Source organism: Carassius carassius, chromosome 5, assembly GCF_963082965.1.
Source record: "Carassius carassius chromosome 5, fCarCar2.1, whole genome shotgun sequence".
NCBI classification, from domain to species: Eukaryota; Metazoa; Chordata; class Actinopteri; order Cypriniformes; family Cyprinidae; genus Carassius; species Carassius carassius.
The window spans coordinates 31,320,529-31,340,726 of record NC_081759.1 but is presented as its reverse complement, the minus strand read 5'-3'; the positions used below and the strand labels follow the sequence as shown (position 1 = coordinate 31,340,726).

At 35.8% G+C, this 20,198-nt stretch overlaps 2 long non-coding RNA genes across 2 annotated transcripts; both read right to left on the bottom strand.

Annotated features, from left to right (window-relative positions):
* Positions 1–4,530: 4,530 nt before the first annotated feature.
* On the bottom strand, positions 4,531–18,046 carry LOC132141256 (uncharacterized). The gene is made up of 3 exons (XR_009433883.1): positions 17,868–18,046; positions 13,805–14,037; positions 4,531–5,969 (listed from the first exon to the last, which is right to left on the bottom strand). It is a non-coding gene; the product is annotated as an uncharacterized LOC132141256 (long non-coding RNA).
* Positions 9,568–10,831, bottom strand: LOC132141257 (uncharacterized). Its single transcript, XR_009433884.1, has 2 exons — positions 10,763–10,831; positions 9,568–9,975 (listed from the first exon to the last, which is right to left on the bottom strand). It is a non-coding gene; the product is annotated as an uncharacterized LOC132141257 (long non-coding RNA).
* Positions 18,047–20,198: the final 2,152 nt, after the last annotated feature.

Genomic DNA, 20,198 nt, shown 5'->3' with positions numbered 1-20,198 from the left:
ATATGTTAACACAGAGTGTTGTTTTACTGAATATTAGTATGAATCAATTGCTTATACTGATTTAGCACAGCTTCATCCATGGGCATAATGCCTCAAGCTATGGTGCTGATACAGTTTGCAAGTGTTATATTGAGTAGCATAAAAAGTAGCCTGCTATATAAAATAGGCAAAATAAAAGCAAGTGATTCATACAAAATATTTAAATATACATTTGGATTACACAGACATTCTTTTATATTCATTTAATAAAAAATTTCATTGACTTTTAGCAAATGCATTTGACTGAAGAATGTAAAAATACATTGACATTGATAATTTTTTACAAATGCATATTTAAAACCTCACATGATACTCTCTCTCTATATATATATATAAGAGTGAAGACTGGAGCATGAGACAAGCAGGGCAGTCACACTGCTTCTTCACAAAAGGCACAGAGCTACCCCCACCTCCACCCGCCGTAGCCATGGAAATGCCACCCAATCCAGATCCTAGGAAATGCAGGGAGGCCAGGAATGGCTCAGAGCCCTCCTTCCAACTTTCTCTCAAATGCACAGCCAGGCACAAATACACACAGCATGATTCAAATGAGTTGGGTAGATATTTACAAGCATACACATCAACATTGTCAATGCTCTCACCCGTTCAGTCTCGTTCACTGACACATTCACAAAAACACTGTGATGCTAACATGCTTGTCACACTTCACTCATTCTCTTTCTCTTAAATACATGGTTCTCAAGAATTTCAGAAAGACTCGTTAAGATCTTGACTGTCATTTAATGAACATTAAAACTCTTAAAATATTACAGTATTTTTTTTTTACATTTAAATGACAAGAATGATTGAATTTCAATTCTTTATAGATGCACTATGCACATGTGGTACATCTGTACTGGTAGACTTTTTGGCATATATTTGAAAGTCTATTAATCTTGGATCATTTCCACCTAGGATCTAGGGCACTTCTTGCAGCGTCTGTAATATCTAGTGCTATATTTTCATTTTTCACCAGACTACAGTCTGCAGTAAAAAACTTTAACAACAAGGCTACTATATGAACAGATGGTCATGGGTTAAATGTGTAATATTTTCAGAGTTAAAATAATAACTTATATGCCAGCTAAATATATATAGATAACTATAAGTTAACCTTTTGTTGGCCAATCCCTCTGAAAAGTGTAAATGGTGTAATTATTATTATTATTATTTATAATTTAGATATTATAGCTTTTGTTAATATTTGGAATTAGCTTTTATTTTAATACATTCTATTGATATTTTAATATTCGTTTAGTATATATTTTTTCTGTGTTAATTATTTTTAACTTCAATAAAGTTTATAAAGTGAGAAGTTGTGGTTTATGGTTAACAATACCTCTATTTATTTTAATTTATTTTATTTTATTTTTTTACAAAGCAAAAGATTTTATTTGATTTCAGTTTATTTTATTCTTTTGTTTGTTAACGTAGCAATACCTGGCAACACTTACATTTACATTTACATTTATTCATTTAGCAGACGCTTTTATCCAAAGCGACTTACAGATGAGGACAGTGGAAGCAATCAAAAACAACAAAAAGAGCAATGATATATATATATAAGTGCTATAACAAGTCTCAGTTAGGTTAACACAGTACACCTAGCATGGGATTTTAAATTATATAATATAAAGAAAACAGATAGAATAAAAAAAAGAATAGAGCAAGCTAGTGTTAGAGGTCTTTACACATACACACACACACACACACACACATACAATTGCATAATTAATGAAAAGAAAATAGAATACAAAAAGATTAGAAAGGTAGTTAGATTTTTTTTTTTTAAGAATAGAATTAGAATAGTGAGTGTTAAAGTTAGAGGGTCAAATAAAGATGGAAGAGATGTGTTTTAAGCCGATTCTTGAAACACTTAAACTGACAATAATCAAAAAAGTGCATGGCATTACACAATCCTTTAGAAATTATTCTAATATGCTGATTTGGCCTACAAGAAACATTTCTTAATATTATTATTAATAATAATGTGGACAAGATGATACTTTTTTCAGGATTCAAAGCTTTTTGTAATATAAATGTCTTTTGATCAATTGATCAATGATCAATTTAAGACATCCTTGACAAATAAAAAAAATATTTGTTTTAAAAGCTATGAAACAAAATAAACAGACAGAAAGGATATATTACCTTTCACTTGTATTTACATAGATATGAAAACTATTTTAATAGTTTTTATAAGTCAGAATCCATAGAGAGCATAAAGTTATAGCAGAAACATTCAAAACTGCTTAAAGAGGCAAAAAGATATGTTAGTCTCCACAGACAGTCTGTCCATTCAGTTTGAAATAATAATATTATTTTGGACACATTGGAGGTGTCCATATAGGTTTCCTCAGCTACATCACATTATTAAGTGACACAACAATTGCCTTATGAAGTATGTGGGAAATTATCTTCTCAGTGAAAACAGTAGATTGTGTAAGCAATAAGCAATATGATTCTCTAATCTCTAAAGCTCCATCTTCATCACAGATCGACATTAAAATGCTAATTAGGATTCTCAAGATCCTCATTATTTTTCAGGTTATAGTGGCAGGGTAAGCATATGAGTTACTCTCACAAAGGTTGTGTGTTCACTCCGAATAGCCACATTACTGTGGCCATAATTACCACTGTCCCTCAAGTAAAGGACTATACTATTTCTTTTGGATAGACGTTATCTAAAGCCAAAGTATGATATTGTCACTTCCACACTTTTCTTGCAGGTTGCCCAGCGCTCTCCGCTTCTGTTTCCAGTGTCGAAGGCAGTGTTGCAAGCAGCCAGAAAGAGAGACTGCCAGAGAGGCCTCCAGACCCAAAGCTCCTTAGATGCCACATTGGTACCCAGCCTCCATGCCTTGTAAACAGAATTGCATTTTCTTTCCATCTCCTGCCTAACACATTCTGCAACACAAATATAGCCGCCTATTTCCAGCTCCCCAGCTCTAACGCGCATCCTCCCCCTCAGCTGTCTTGCAAAGGGGGCATCTAATCTGCTTTCTTCTTCACTACTCGCTTGCACTGTAAACTGATCCAAGAAAATATGAAGGGAGAGGGTGGAAGGTGCAAGGATGAGAGAAATAAGAGTGATAGATGGTATAAAAAAGAGAGTGAGGCCAAAAAAGAATGGGGGAGAGAAGATGACCTAATTACAATTGCCCACAGTGTGAACCATCTCTCTTTGAAGAATATGAAAATTGCAAAGAGACAAGGAAAGCCAGACCAGCCATGATGTGTGAAACACACAGCAGAAGAGGAGCACAGATTGAGCGTGCCTTGTTTTTGAAATCCTTATCACACATTCATATCTGTGTTGCATTCAAGTGCACCAAAGGAAAGATTGTTTGCTGTTCTGAGGATGTTTCATTCAAAGGGTCTAGCTGTCTCCTAAAAGCTTGAAAACTCTGATGTAAATGTTCTATATTGTTTGGTGTTCATCTTTTGAAGAAATTGCTACCTTGTTGCATAGACAGATTAAACGTACCCTTGTCAAAATTCATGTTTTGTTTGGATAAGCAGTTTGAAAATGAACGGTGATTCATGCGACTGTCATACTACACAGCTCCCCTCAGGTCACCAAGCAGTTCTTGTTGTTATTTTGGAGAACTGAGAATCAAGATTTTATAATCGGTACTGTTTATATTTATAAAATACATGATTTGTAAACTGTTCCCTCTTCGTAACAATTTCAGATTTCAAGCACAGGTACACAACTTGCAGTGAAACATAAACCTGGTTAATACAAATACTATGGGTTTAAAATTAAGTGCATTACATTTTATATGGTAATGTTACTGAAACAGTTTCAGATTGAATCCGAGAGTTCTGATTACAAATAATACAGATTTAAAAAATCACATACATGCTTAACTTTTCTCGAAAAAAATTGTCCTTGGTGGCCTGATGGGGGTCTCCATAATGGCTATGTATGATCAAATTCTATGATATTTCCTCCACCAGACCAAATAAGTAGACAGTATTTCAAAAACAGGATCTCTACAGAAATGCTTTTTAAGACACAAGCCCATAAATTACTTGCATGCTTTGATATATTATTTAGACCGATTTTTGAAGCAGTCGAGAATGGAGAATTTGAAGTGAGAAAATATACTAACTTTTATCTATAAGAAATTAATCTAACCTATCTGTTTTTCTACATCTTTGACCTAATTAGCAGCAAATTCCATACAACACGTTAATGTTAATTATCACTTTTGAATGTTTCATAAAACATTCATAATTTTATGCTACTCATCCTTTGAGTAAAGGATGTGAATTCAGTCCAAGTCATCACATCCTTTCAGAATAAGAACACGTCATTTGAAGCAGTTTTTTGTCTTTTGCTATTGCTGGTGAATCAGGATGCAACATGAATCCGACAATAACAAAGCTTGCACAGAAAGAAAAAGTACATGCATACATGAAGTAGATTTAATGTGGTCCACGACCTTAAGCACATATGAACAATAAGAACAAGAGGGGTTAATATTAATTTAGAAATATTTATTTTATTAGTCAATTATTTTTAGATTCACATATACATGTCAAATGACCCATTACAGTCCCTCCTCACAGTAATAACCTTGTTTTAATTAGTTATGAGCGGTATTTGGAAGGCGTGGACGAATGATTTGTATGCCTCACTGGACAGCGTCATCTATTATAGGTTAAACAATGCATTTTGATGCTTTTTGTTACAATAAATTATTCAAAAAGAACCATTGTTGTATATAACTGATATCACTATGACCATGTATTTTAAACTGATTTAAATTATGAAACAAAACAATTATAACTTCAACCTGGCACACATTATCCTTAGCATTTCACACCTAAAACACAATGACGGTGACATTCAAAGTCATGTTCTTTAGAGACAACATATGGAAACGGAACAAATAACATGACAACATCAATGAAATGCAGGAAACAATAAAAATGGTGTAGTGATTTGCAGTCATGTTATGGGGCATGCTGGAAAACTGAGTCCAGCGATGTGGTTTACATAAATGAGGTTCAGAGGTGAGAATGAGGGAATTTAGAAAACATCCTCAAAATACTATAAACTACTAGCCACACACATATTGTCGCTATCCTCACTCCAGAGGTCCAGAACCTCTTCCATTCTGTGAAAAATGGCCTCTTCTTGTATTACGTAACTCTGTGCCATCTGTGACTTTCAGCACTACACACACAGCAAGTTATATTAAACTCACCCCTATTGAATTCCCAATGGAAGCCGTTTAGCATGGCTACAATAATATGTATATATGTTCCTCATCTCCTCACCAATCTTCAGTCACCATATACAGAGATCACCTTGCTAATAGTGAGTCTCTTTGAGATTCTTGTGAGGTAAAGCTTTTAACACAACATTTAGTGTTTTTTATTATTCAAATGTAGGTCAGTTTACTAAATAGATGGTATAGAGGAAATCTCTAAGGGTGTTTCCCACCTACTTCTGCCCATTCTCTGTCCATTTTCTTTCCTTCTCTGATTAGATAACCTACATTTGAATAGAAAAAGCATCGGATTGATTGGCATTCTGAAACCAGTCACGGAGACTCAGATAAAAACAGCGTAGTATTATAATGTTGATTCACCCCAACTAGACAGGTCTGGGAGGAGGCAAAATGAAATATTTAATGCGTTCTCTTCAACTTGACTGCATCTGTGCTGAGAAGCTGAAAATATCCAACTGGCTTATGTAAGAGCCTGTAGCAACTGTAAGGAGGGAGAAGAATGGAGAGATAGAGGGTGACAGAGAGAGAATGAGGGAGGGAGGAAGAGAGAGAGACACAGAGACGGAGTGTGCCCGCTCTGCAACAGCAGTCTTATCGGGTTAAAGCCTCCCGTTCTATTTCCTGCTCCCTCGCTATACCGCTGGAGATTCACGGGTGATTCGTGCCCAGCTGGACGAGTTGTCCCTTCAGCCAAACACAGAGGAAAAGAGCAAATAAAAAAAGAAATCATTACACGGCAGAACTGGTAAACAGGCTACGTACAGCATTAGTCACAACAGTGTTAATTTTGTCAACAAAATTACTGATGAAACTAACAAAGCATTTTTTATTTCATCAGTGAACAGAGACCATATCCAAAATATGCATCATGATGATAAGGATGATAAAACATAGCTACGTAAGATATTAATAATGCAATGTTTCTGGAAAAGAAAAATCGAGAAAAATGTGACAAAACACAATAGTGCATTATTTCAGGCTTTCAAAGGACAGTTTTTACAAGTTCATGTTTAAAAGTTTGGAGTCAATAAGATATTTTTAAGCAATTAATTTTATTCAGCAAGGATGCATTAAATTGACCTAAAGTGAAAGTGAAGACTTTTATTACAAAATATTTCTACAAAAAAAAAAAAAAAATTTTTTTACTTTGTATAAAAAAGTCGGAAAAATATGTAGCAAGGTTTCCACAAAAATATTAAGCAGCACAACTATCTTCAACATTGTTAATAAGAAATGTCTCTTAAGCAGCAAATCAGCACATTAGATTAATTTCATGATTTCAGAAGAATCGCTGGACACTAAAGACTGGAGTAATAAAAATAAAAATTCAGCTTTGCCATCTAGAATAAATTACATTTGAAATATATATTTCAATAAGTTAATTTAAACTGCAAAACTATTTAACAATATTGTTTTGGGTTTTTTTTTACTTCTGATCAAATAAATGCAGCTTTGTGAGCATAAGAAATTGTTTTCAAAAATGTTTTAAAAATCTTACTGACCCCAAACTTCTTAGAGACAAAACAGTGACTAAAGTATATTTTCATCAAAAGACAATAACCGAACACTACCACATCCTATAATGACATAACAGAAGAAAGACCAGAAGTGTATTTAGATCAGAAGCTCATCCATACCTCATTTCACAAGCTAATAATACATTTTTAATCAAGACAATCACCTAAAGTCTTAGTTATCAACAGATTCTGCTGCATGAGTGTTCAATTTCTCTTATAATTATCCATCCAAAATGAGAAAATGGTTGGCCAGGATGGAAGTTTCTTAGTGGAAATTATACTACAGATTGGTGCTCTCCAGCAACTGGTGATTAGGCCAAGACAAGAACAAGAGTGGACCGAATGAATTAAATTGAATTTAGACTATAAGACTAGGGTTTAGTGTCCAATGCATTTGTATTAATTAAAATTTTGGCCATTTATATACAACCATTTGATCATGAGTCTTTCTGCATTTGTCAGTGTAACTGGTGTTTTGTGTGGGCACAGTTGGAGGGGTGGGGTGCTGAGGTTTACATGTAGGAGGATAGTAAACATATTTTATCACTCACTGAAGCTCACAGGCTGTAAATCAGGATCTGTGCCGTATCGCTCCTCATCTCTGGCTTGTAAAATGGATTAATGAGACCTGCCCCTTCTTATGAGTGCCACACACACACACACACACACACACACACACACACACACACACACACACACTTACATGTAGCTTGTGTGAAACAGACAAGCCCATTTCCTCTGTAATTTGTTCCTCTCAGTAAATCATCATTTTATAATTGCTTCTGGCTTTTGTCAATTGTTTTTAGCAGGTAAATGTTCAGATGCAAATGTATGTAATTACGCTTTGCTAAAGCATTGCTAAAGGTAACAAATGTTAAAATCACATTTCTCCATCCAAGTAACCACAACAGACAGCTGTGCAATAAACTAAAATTCAAATGAAGACAATGTTTTGCCCATGGTTGCTTAAGCTGCTAAAATAATATAGATAGATAGATAGATAGATAGATAGATAGATAGATAGATAGATAGATAGATAGATAGATAGATATGTCTTGTATCGCAAGTTCAGTGACGCAGGTAGTGGAAATACTCTCCATGATCACGAGTTTACACGTCACATTTTGGTAGAGGTACGGTTCCCTTGCAACCTCAGCCGAGGTGGTGAGTGAGATCTGGAGAGTTTCAATGTAATGATTTCAATGTAATGATCTTCAAACCAATTCTTCATCACACTTGCTTTGTGACATGGGGCTCCAACATGCTGGAAAATGCATTTATCATCACTAAATTGGACATGGATCGTTGGAAGAAGACACTCTTGCAGGACGTTTTGACACCATTGTTTATTCATGGCAGCGTTTCTGGGTAGTATTATGAGAGCCCACTCCCTTGGTTGAAAATCAAACCCACACATAGATGGTCTCAGGATGCTTCATTGTTGGCAGGTCCCAGGACTCATTGCATTTACCTTTTCTTCTCCGAACAATCGATTTTCCATATGTCCCAAACAGTTGGAAGGAAGCTTCATCAGAGAACATAACTTTGCACTAGTCTTTTGCTGTTCAATCCTTGCACTTCCTGCAAAATTTCAGTCTGTCCTTGATGTTTTTCTTGGAGAGAAGTGGCTTGTTTGCTGTCCTTCTTGTCATCAGGCCGTTGTCCAAAAGTCTTGGCCTCACCGTGTGTGCAGATACTCTCACACCAACCTGCTGCCATTCCTGAGCAAGCCCTGCACTGCTGGAGACACCATTCTGTAGCTGACTCCTCAGGAGGAAACGATCCTGGCGCTTGCTAGACACTCTGGGACGTCCTGAAGACATCTTCACTGCAGTCGAACCTCTCCTTAAAGTTCTTGATGAGCTGCTAAATGGTGCTGTCAGGTGAAAAAATATTTTGACCATACTCACACATACAGTACACACTGTTTAACCGCATATTATTTCCTGAAATTGGCTTGCTGTTTTTGAATATATTTCCCCTCATTGCTAGCATAAATATGATTATCTTAAAAGATATTTCTTATACTCATCTCTTTCACTAACCATAAACCATATTGTACATTTGTACATGTAGTTATGAAATGTAAAATCAAAAATCTTAACTGTTTATTAATTATTGCATAGAGTACATCTGTTCACATAATTACAAGTGTTCATTTGTCACTTTCTGATTGGATTATCAGAAAACAACACGTGTGTGGGTGTTACTCTTCTGTGCTTACAGTTTGAATATCAGTCATATCATAAACAAACCAGAAGCCCAGTCATTCTACATATTCAGTCTGCACTGCTTTCAGTGAGACAAGGTACACAATTCTACATATCTGACTGCTGGACTGTTTGAAACACTACGACCCAACAAATATGCAGATTACTAACACTTCAGCGGCAACATACACTTTATAGCATATAGATAAGTGATCAAGAGATTATGTTTTTTGTTATTCCCTCACTATAGAAGACAATTTTAAGATTGTTTGAATGTCATTTTTACAGCGGGAGGCAAAACTAATCTAACCTCCTACAAAGCAGTATATCAGTGTGTGTATGTCTGCAATCACTGTTTAAAAGACACCGTCAAAAATCTGCCACTGGAGGCACCAAAGTCACTGCATCTACAGTGTGTGTAGACACCTGACATGTCAGAGGAACATGTACATACAGATGACTGTCATGGGAAAACACAGCAAACTTATTTGCCCATCAACACAGATGAATTTACTCAGAAAAAAAAAATATTAGAGATGCCAGCTGCTTAAACGATTGTTTTACTTCATTTACTAAGACCCTTATAGCACACAAAGAGATGACTGTGACTTGCTTGGCTTCAGACAGTCACACAATTTAGAAGGTAAATGCTCAGTAAGTGGCTATTTGAAGGCATCTTTGAATAGACTAACTCTGACATTTGAACACACGCATATGACAACGGCTGTTAGTTATTGTTTTTAGATGTGCTGATGCTGCCTGTTGGCAAAAACATCCTCAAAGGCCACACCTCCCAAATCTAACAAGAAAACTGAGACCTATACCATGTGTCTTACAATGAGGGATTCTGAGGAAGTCTTTGTCTTCGATGAGGACAGTGGGATAGGGTAACCCATAGAGCCCCGGGCAACGTGAGGGTGTGGCAGAGCTTCAGAAACAATGCTGGTAGTTGTTGTTCAGGTACTGCAACCCAAACCAGAGTTGGATCTTTCTGAGCAAAGGTCCAATGTGCTAATGTAAGTGCTTTTATCCAAAAGCAACAGACACTGTGTTCGAGGCAAAAATTGTATTAGTTCAAATGGTGTGAAGGTATTAATACAAGATATTATGACTTTAAAATTATTTTTGAAATAAAACAGTGTTTTTTGTAGTAGTTGTATTTATATTTTCATTCAGTTATTATGTATTAATTTGATTATCAAAAGTGACAATAAAAACATTTATAATGTTACAAAAGATTTCTTGAGTATTTCAAATAAATGCTGTTCTTTTTAACATTCCACTCTTCTACTAAATATTGCAGAAACGTCGCTTTGCAATGATTTGTATCGTAAAAAGCGCTATACAAATGAACTTGAATTGAATTATTTCTAACATTCCACTCTTGAAAAAGATTCCTGAAACTGTTTTCAAAACTGATAATAGGAAGATTTTTTGTTTAGCTCTAAATCAGCATATTAGAATGATTAGAATGAAGTGTGACACTGAAGACTGGAGTAATGGCTGCTGCCATAGAAATAGATTACATTAAAAAGATTACATTAAACATTACTTTAAATTGTGATAATATTCCACAATATTAGTTTTTACTTTTAAATGCAGCCTTGGTGAAGGTGACTTTGTAAAATGTAAATACTGTTTTCCTAATCCCACATTTTTTAATGGTAGTGTAAATTTAAATCATTTATGATCAAAAACTTCCATTATATCTAGAGCTATGGCTTTGTGGTGCATGCCTTCAAACACTGACCTGTGGTGATCATATCGACAACACAAGTTCGAATTTGGCTTGAAATATTTCCGGTCCTTTCCCCACTGTAGGTCTTAAACAAAAATACCTATAAATTATATGGTTGGGAAAAATACTAACAATTACGAATTTGTTTTTTTTTTTCTACTGGCGTGGAATGGTATATTGCTATTTTAAAGATTTTTTAGAAATGTAAAAGATATAGCAGCATGTTTAAAAACACAGTAAAGAAGAAGGAGAAACAGATGAGGGATAACAAGCCAGAGCAGAGTCCTTGAGCCTGTTGCTGGATCCGTCAAGGAACTTGCTCATACCTGTATCATCCTCAGTCTCTGCTGCACACCTGGCCAGGCCTCCCTTTTAGGTGTCTCCCAGACACGACACAGCATGCATATGTGTGTGTGTGAGAGACAGTGAGAGTGGGAGGTCTTCAAGTAATGTACTCATTTTTTAAAATGGGACTGTCCCGCTAGATTACTTCAGTGTCTTATTTGACAGACAACAACTTTGAACACTTACAAATGTTTGTAATACAATATTTAAAAAACTCAGCTTTTTAACGTCTGTCTTTGGAAAGTTTTCCAATTCTAAGATACTAGGAGAAAGCATAGCGTAATAGTGTAGCTGTTCTCAGAGTAGATAATTAAAACAATAAGAAACCTTCTGACAATTTGAGAGTCAAGCTGGACCTCTAGTGTTTCTCACAAAAAACAAAGAGTAAAGTTTTTCTCCCCCCCCCCCCATTCCCTCTTTCTCTGCTGAAGCCCCTCCTGGTGGGAGGGGTAACCCCCCCCCTGTGTCAAACTTCAAAGAGGAGACTGAGCTCTTCTTGCATTCATCTCAGTCTACCAGCTTAACCACCGAGTTCAAACAGCTCACCCACACCCTGTGAGCGGAGGACTGGAGGAGCTGCACACAGCACAGAGACAGACAGCGCAAACACAAGTACATACATGTACACAAAAGGTGCAAACACACAAACTTACATGTACACACTTGCACAGAGCTTCATTCTAATGTTCTGACACATTTCTGAATGCAGCCTTTCAGAAATCTCTCCTGAAATGGCTCTGGAAAACTTCATAGTAGTAATTTCAATTCTTCACCATATCGAAGACGGATAGACTCTGCTGACCTAATTTTCGAAACCGCTATTGGAAAAGGTGAAACGTGTACAGAACAATTATATAAAACAATTAGTCAAGGACATTGCTTCTGACTGATTGAGAAATTTTTTCATCAGCTATAATGCTGAAAATCACAGTATAGAAACATAGCATTTTAAAAAAAATGGTTTGCCAAATCATTGTACTGGACTTGAATTTGTTGCATAGCAAATTATCACCTTTTACTCCTTTACTCAACCTCATGAGTTTCTTCTGCAGAAGATGTTTGAACATTTATTTAACCGTTTTTTCTACTCATTGAAGGACAAGTGGTAAAAAAAAAAAAAAGAATGACTCCACTTGCTTTTTTAAAACTCAAATCCATATATATATATATATATATATATATATATATATATATATATATATATATATGTTTAAAATCTTATTTTGTGTTCCACAGAAGAATGTAAGTGATGAGGATGTGTCAATGATGATAGAATTTTAATTTGAGTTTTAATTATCCCTTTAAGTATTAACAAATACAATTTAAAAAAGGTGTCCTTAACATTTTTAATATATTTTTAAAAGGAAATACTTCTAAAATATGTCAACTATGCTTTGTGGCATATATTTTATACAAATAACATACTGACTTTATTATTTTTGGCGAAACATTTCATGTTTCAAATATTCAAATAGGCTTTATGGGCATTTATTAAAAAAAAAAAAAGAAGAAGAGAGAAGAGAGAGAGATTACTAGTGCTACATTAAGTGCTGACTTCAGTGGAGTACTTACTCTCTGCCCTAGATTCAGGCAACCCACACTAGAGCACTATATACAGTCACAAGCTCTGAGCAAATTGATTCCAATACTGAATCTGAAGAAAAAGGTGAATGACATTTTTAGCAGTCATTTAGGATAAAAACAGTGCTTCACCTGAATGAGCATAAGTGACGGTGAGGTCTGGGCTTCAGTTCACAGTTTGTCAAATATGTTTACAACAGCAATTTTTCTCTCTCAAATGAAGCTTTATATAGATTTGGATCAGTCAGAGGCCTAAAGGGGTGGTTGATAAAAAGGATAACGCATAAATGAAATGCATTTCAAGTATCGCAGTTTTGCACTCTTTGCAGAACAGAACGAGGCGCACATTATTAACAAGAACTTTGCAAACTTTCTCTAGGAGACTTGGAAAGTACCCGCTCCCTCCCTTTTCTTCCCCTCTTCTTTGTGAGAGAGAGCATGTGTGTTCGATTAACATTTGCCGGAGTTTTTGTTTATGGAGTGCTCTCTTGCTCGCTATGGCCCCAACCCTGGAATTCCGGGTGTTCCATATTTCCCGAACATGGCTCAGGAATTCTTTGACCTGATTCCACCAACTCTAAGACCACGTCTCACTTTTCTTTTTTTTTTTTTTAAACACACGTGTAGCTTTATAATTCAATGCTAAATATATGACATTCAGCATTTATTTCTGCTAGCAAAGGGAAAACTCACATTTTCTAAAGTTTTTGCAGGAAAAAAAAACACAACTATGTGTCTGCTTTCGAACCCCCTCCACTCTCTTTCTTTCAGTCTTCCTCTCTCTGCTTCTCTCAGCAGACAAACATGTCTTGTTAATCCTTTTGGCTTACAAAACTATGAACAGGAAATGCTTCTTTTGCATTGGACAAATTAAGCATTTCAGTGTTGTCTAAAATACTAGCATGAGGAACAAGAAATGAATACAATGCAAAATAGTATTTCAAAACAGCTGTGAGAAGTCAAAGTTTAACTGAAATAAAACAATTTCAAATCAAGAAGGTCAAATAAACAGGTCAAGGTGTCTAAAATTAGATTAGAATTTCACATTCAACCAATTGTTGGCTATACAAACACTCTCTCAATCCCCCATCCCTCATGTTCTGTAGGGTAAAACCATTTAATTCTGACTGGGAGGGTGACAGAGTGGACACCAGTAGAGGGAGCGTATGAAAAGTGGACTGCTCATGTAACCAACCTATACGCCACTTCCTGAGAAGAATTTCCTCAGTACAGAGACACTCCCTACAGGGGCACACAACGCATCCAGCAGCAACCAACACAGCAAGCTTATGAAGGAGAGCAGGCTATGTTTGTTTAGCGTTCCAAGCACAGTCCTGTACATCTGAGCTTGTGTGCATAGCCTATATGAATGCGAAGAAACAAGAGCATATGAGAAACAAAGAAGAATGCTACACCTTTAGTAATTAAAGGCATGCAGAGTCTGTCCAAACTAAAAATCTAATATTGCTCATAACAGCATTTATCCTCATAAACATGTATGACACAAATGCAAATGTTTCTAAAACATTAACATTAAGTGAAAGATTTTTGAGATACAATTTCTAACAGAACTATTTTGTCTTAAATTATATGACCATTAGTTTATATGTGACGTTGGACCACAAAAACCAGCCATAAGTAGCACGGGTATATTTTTAGCAATAGCCAATAATACATTGTATGGGTCAAAAAATATTTTATTTTGTGCCAAAAATCATTAGGATATTAAGGAAAGATCATGTTCCATGAAAATATTTTGTACATTTTCTAACGTAAATATATGAAAACTTAATTTCTTATTAGTAATATGCATTGCTAAGGACTTAATTTGGACAACTTTAAAAGTGATTTTTCTCAACAATTTGATTTATTTATTTTTTTTGCACCCTCAGATTCCAGATTTTCAAATAATTGTATCTCAGCCAAATATTGTTATATCCTAAAAAACCCAGCATCAACGGAAAGCTTATTTATTCAGCTTTCAGAAAATGTATAAGTCTGTATATGTATATGTATACGGTTTTAAAAAATTACTCTTATGACTGGTTTTGTGGTCCAGGGTCACATATGTTATCAATTTTAATACTACTTTTTGTGTTTAAATAGCCTAAATAATCTGCCAAAATATGTGGATCAATATACTACTAGAAAACAACTCTATGAGAACTAGAAAAATTGGGGAATGCTTTTAGTATCTTTTAGATGTCCTTTTTTCCTGCATGAGCTGATTTGATGTTCGTATTTTCAGAGGAAATTGTTACTTCTAATATTTCACTCGCACATACACACAGCGATAAGCACTTCAAGGAGAAATGGGCCCTCTGCAGGAGAGCATTAGTAGGCGAACCTCGAAATCAACGCAAATTGTCACCACAGCCATCGGATTTGTGACGCACACAAGCTGGAGAATAAAAATAGGACACCGGCTACACTCTTGAGAATGGCTGTATAGATGACACTTCCACGGGCGCTCAAATCTCGGTGCAAAATATATGTTATGAAGTACAGTTTGGAGATAAAAAAAAAAACATTTCCTGCGAATTCACTGATTCCTTCGCTTCTAAAGTGATGCATGCTGCACGCGCAACCTCTATCTTCCGCTGTCACCCTGCAGCGCGCGCACGTAGGCGAGCCCGCGCACGCTCTGTTGAGCTGGATGCACCTTGACATGAGCATTATTTAACTTGTGTGTCGCTACCGCATTATAGAACGTATTTTATTCAGGACGATCTATACTTCAAGAGCCATTTTCACAATGTTTGCTCGTTTCGTTGTTTTTACATTCTTTACATAAAATAGCATAGGATAGCTGTAACGTAAACATTTGACGTTAATGTTACAATTGTAAATACATACAGTATGTTTTTGTTTTGTTTGCTTGCTTACTTTGTACGGTTATTTTGTTTGTTTTCCACGTGTGGAAAGGTTTACGGTGGCGTGCGTGCGTCCTTGCGCGCGCACCTCAATGTCCATATCCACCTAGAAGTCATCAAAAATGCACCCCCCTTCGACTGAAGAGGGTATTGAGGAGAATAAATTCTGGCACTGTGACACTACATAATTAACCAGATGATTTTAAACTAGGGTAAACTACTACAAAGTCTTGGTGCATCTTTAAAATCTTTAGGGTCATTATTTGTACTTTGGTCTGAACCAAGGCTGTCATTCATGTTGAAATCAATGAATTGATTACCAGATCAAGGACAGAGCCAAAGAAAACCCCTTTTATAGTTGTTAAAAACAAAAAGTTTTTTTTTTCTAAAACTCTGAAATAAAGGATAGCTACAGATTTTATGAGATGTACACATATAAACATTAGTAAATGTAAATGTACAGTTTGTAGATATTCTTAATGGAATGTATTAACAGCTTTTAATTTTTCTTAATTTGGTGTTTGACAGATGTTTGATGCATATAATCTGTAACAAAATCATAGAGGCATCAAAATATCAAGAGTAACTTTATAGATGGAACTGAAGATAACACCTAAAAAGTAAACACCTTATGTTAGAAAAAACCATTATAGCACACTTCATAGCTGGGTTAACCTTATAAAATACAATACTACTTAACTTTGAGCATAGTTTGAATAAAAACTAAATCATATGAACTGAAAATAATATTTTCTTAAAGACAGCCTGTGTTCTTTATCGAAAATATAAGCAAATGCATGTGTGTGTGTGTAAAAAAGAGCTATAAAAAGAGATTGTGTGTGTGTGTGTGTGTATGTACCTGTGTGAGGGAGAGATACAGCTCCCTCTTTCTTTCATTCTCTGTATCTCTCCAGCCCCCCCCCCCCCCCCCCATCCCTTTGGTGAACACACCCTCAGTCTGTGGCATGCAGATGAGTCTCAACAGGTTTACAGGAAGCTGAAATTCCAGAAGAGCTAGAAAGGCTCAGACAGGAGAGGCTCATTTGTCACATATGACATCAACTCTCAAAGATTTCTTAAGAAAGTCATTGATCCTACTAAAAAACTAGGCTGCATCTTAAGCAGGGCTCTTCATTTTTAATTAATTAGATCATTAAAGGTGTTCTGCTTAGGCTGATTGTTGCCAGACAAGAACAGGAGTAGCCAGCCCAAATAGAGGACAATTTAAAACCATGCATTTTGCAGTTATTAAATGGTGGCAGCTCTTTATTTATTCACATATAAATAAAAAATAGGCTATACTTTATCTGTGTTAGTGAAAATAATCACATATGGTTTTACCCTGCCCTATAAGCTATAGCATAGTATCATATCATCGCATTTTCCTGCAGAACTAATGTGAAATTGTCCGACAGACTTTGGAGGAAAGCAGGCGACTTTCCGACCGTTCGCTCAGCTTGCTTTACGGGAATAGAAACATGCGGGGAGATACAATCATTACCATGGAAACCAATCTTGCCTGAGGAGGATGGGGATGGGGGGGTCAGTACAAGTGGTTGCCTTGGAAACCCCACACATCGCTCACGCTCAGAGCCCTCCCTTAGCGGGCTGACGTATTGCAAAGGGGGTCGACGACTTTAATTGGCCGAAATTCAGCCTCTGGGCTTGACACCTCCCTCCCAACACTGTTCGTGCTCTTAAAGGGGAAATAAAACACAATTTGTGGACCGGGGCTAAAAATACTTAAGCAAATGATAAGTCAAAATGCTACACGAATATAGACTAAGCAGACTTATTTGGTAAAATGTCTGTGACCGGTCCTTCTGCTCTACGTTACAAAAAATAAAGAGAACTGCGCAACAGACAAACGCAGAAGGGACATGAGAGCTGTTGTGTTTATGGGGGATACAATTCTGCAGCTATCGCCGCAAAACTCAAAGACTAAATGTTTGACTTGTAAACCCTCTCCACACAAGAATGTACAGATAACTTTATTATTATTATTATCATTAGAACGATTTGTAGGCTAATAATCTAACTTGCAATACGAGATACATATATTTACATTTTATTGAGGCTATTTGTCAAGAACGTTACTATGTAACAAAGCATCGACACACTTTAACCACTTTCGTGTGATAAAACAGAATGTTCACAAGTATCCACAGACACAGAAACATCTTACCGTACAAAGCATCATCGCGTCATACCGGTAAGTTTGATCTACTTCGATTAAGATAAATATGTTACAGATCAATGCACTTGCCTCGTGGGTTATTCATTTACGTCTTTTGAGATGTGACAGGATATATTTTTACCTCAGTGGCGTTGTCAGTCACGCTATAGTAGGCTACTGTCGTCAACAAATGTCTAGCAACTACATGCTAGAGCGTATAGCGGCGTCCGACCCTGTGAAATTGCATCTTGCGATTTATGTTAAGTTGATTACTTTGCCTTTAAGTTCACAAGGCATCCATCTGCCAAGCAGGGAAAGCTCCGCCCTGATATTTCACCCACTGGTCCTCCTGCCACCGGAATGCCCGCGAGTGTCCTGAGCAAAGCAAATCACACTTCAAATCCCACAATGCTCCTCCTTTGATAAAAGTGCTTCAGTGACGCCAGAAGACCGGGGAATGTAGTTTTTCTTACATTAATTAAGTATTACGCTCATTAAAAATAAAAATGCTATTTTTGAATTCTGATTATACCTGAGTTTTTTTTATATGACGACGCAGCAAAGAACAGAAAACTTCCTTAGGTGAGCCTGTACAATGATTATAAATGTACTGAAAAGTGAATGTTTTATGTCAATATTAAAGTGTATTTCTACAATCCATGTATTACATCGTTTTTCAGCAATAAGAATTTTAAACGTTCTTTCAACCACTACATTAGTCATACAAACACAAACCTTCATGGTAAAGGACCAATGAATAATAATTAAAAAAAAAACTGGGATTAGTGATTTTAGTGATCCATGACATTCATAGTAACCTTAGTTTTTCTAAATCAATAAATATTACTTTCGGACACTTGCATCGTTGTTGCATGCTTTTGTCATCTTTGTTCTGATTCCACTGAAGGATGTCACTGGAGCAATCATAACTCTCATGGAAGACAATAAGATACCATTGATTGATGATTCACTGTCGGCGGAGTAGTGTTATTATGCTTTTTCTGTTTACCGATAGGCTATATATGAGACTATAGGACATGACAGAATGTGTTGTAAATAAACGTATTTATGTGACTGTAAAAAAAAACTAACAAAAACAGTTCAAATATTATATTCTACATTCTGGTGTTCTAGAGGAAGATGCAAGCAAATCTTTATCTGAAGTCTTTCAGATTTAGGTGAGAAATTAGAAAGTGTTTCCAAATGTGTTTTTTTAAGCTGTAATACAAATTTGAGGATTGTTCTCACAGACTTTATATATGTTATTATTCGTACAGTAGGTAGCTGCTTCATTTTATGTAATTTTTTAGATATAGATATATATACATTTAGATTTTATATATAGATTTTTATATCATATATATTGTAGATAGATGGACGGACGGACGGACCGACCGACCGACCGACGAACGACAGACAGACAGACAGATAGATACATAGATAGACGTATTCTGAAGATACTGTTATGGTAATAGGGAATATATAATAGAATGGTATGACACTAAATGAGAGGTGAAGCAACTTAATTCAGCTCTATGTTTAGAGGCCCATTAGACAAAATTAGCCTGCATTAGGACTAATAGTCTGCAGTCACTATATCTGTGTAGAATTCTGATGTGTCTCAAACCTCTTGTGGCATAGCTGTAAAGTGACGGTATATAATGCAGCTGTTCTCTTAAAGGTAGAAAGCCTGCTTATTTGAAAATGTTTAACTTTAAAATCACATACTTGATGTGATTAACTACACCTGAACATGGCCGATTTATTAGCTAGTCAGTATAAAGGTTTTGCTACTCAAAATCTGAATGTCTGCATTCTGGTCCGAAGCAATTTCTTTAGTTATATCAAGTTATATCTTTCCATTTAGTGCTGATTTACAGCTGTTTATTATTAAATTAGCTAATTTTCTAAATCTCTTCAGAAGACCCCTACATATTGTTACTGTACTTCATGGATAGTTTCCCTGAAATTAATGTTGCATGACAGAACTCACTGCCAAACTCAGTTAAACAATATCTCTTCTTACCATTGCAAACTATTTTACCTTTCTTATGAGGTATTAAGGCATAATCTTCACTTTAACAGCTTTATTGTAAGTATTTTTATATATTTTTCACATTCTATAATTTTTTTAATGCATGATTGTAATGTAGCTACTATTTTCATCATTTATGTTTGGTAGTGTGTGTTGGTTAGTTGTTTATTGATTATTTATACGTTTAATACATTTGGGTATTCCTAATATAAGCTTTATCACTCACTGGAGATCTGAGTTTGTGCATGTGTCTGTCTGTGTGTGTGTGTGTGTGTGTGTGTTTGTGTTTGTGTCTGTGTCTGTGTCTGTGTGTGTGTGTGTGTGTGTGTGTGTGTGTGTGTGTGTGTGTGTGAGAGAGAGAGAGAGAGAGAGAGAGAGAGAGAGAGAGAGAGAGAGAGAGAGAGAGAGAGAGAGAGTTGATATCGAAATGATTCTCTT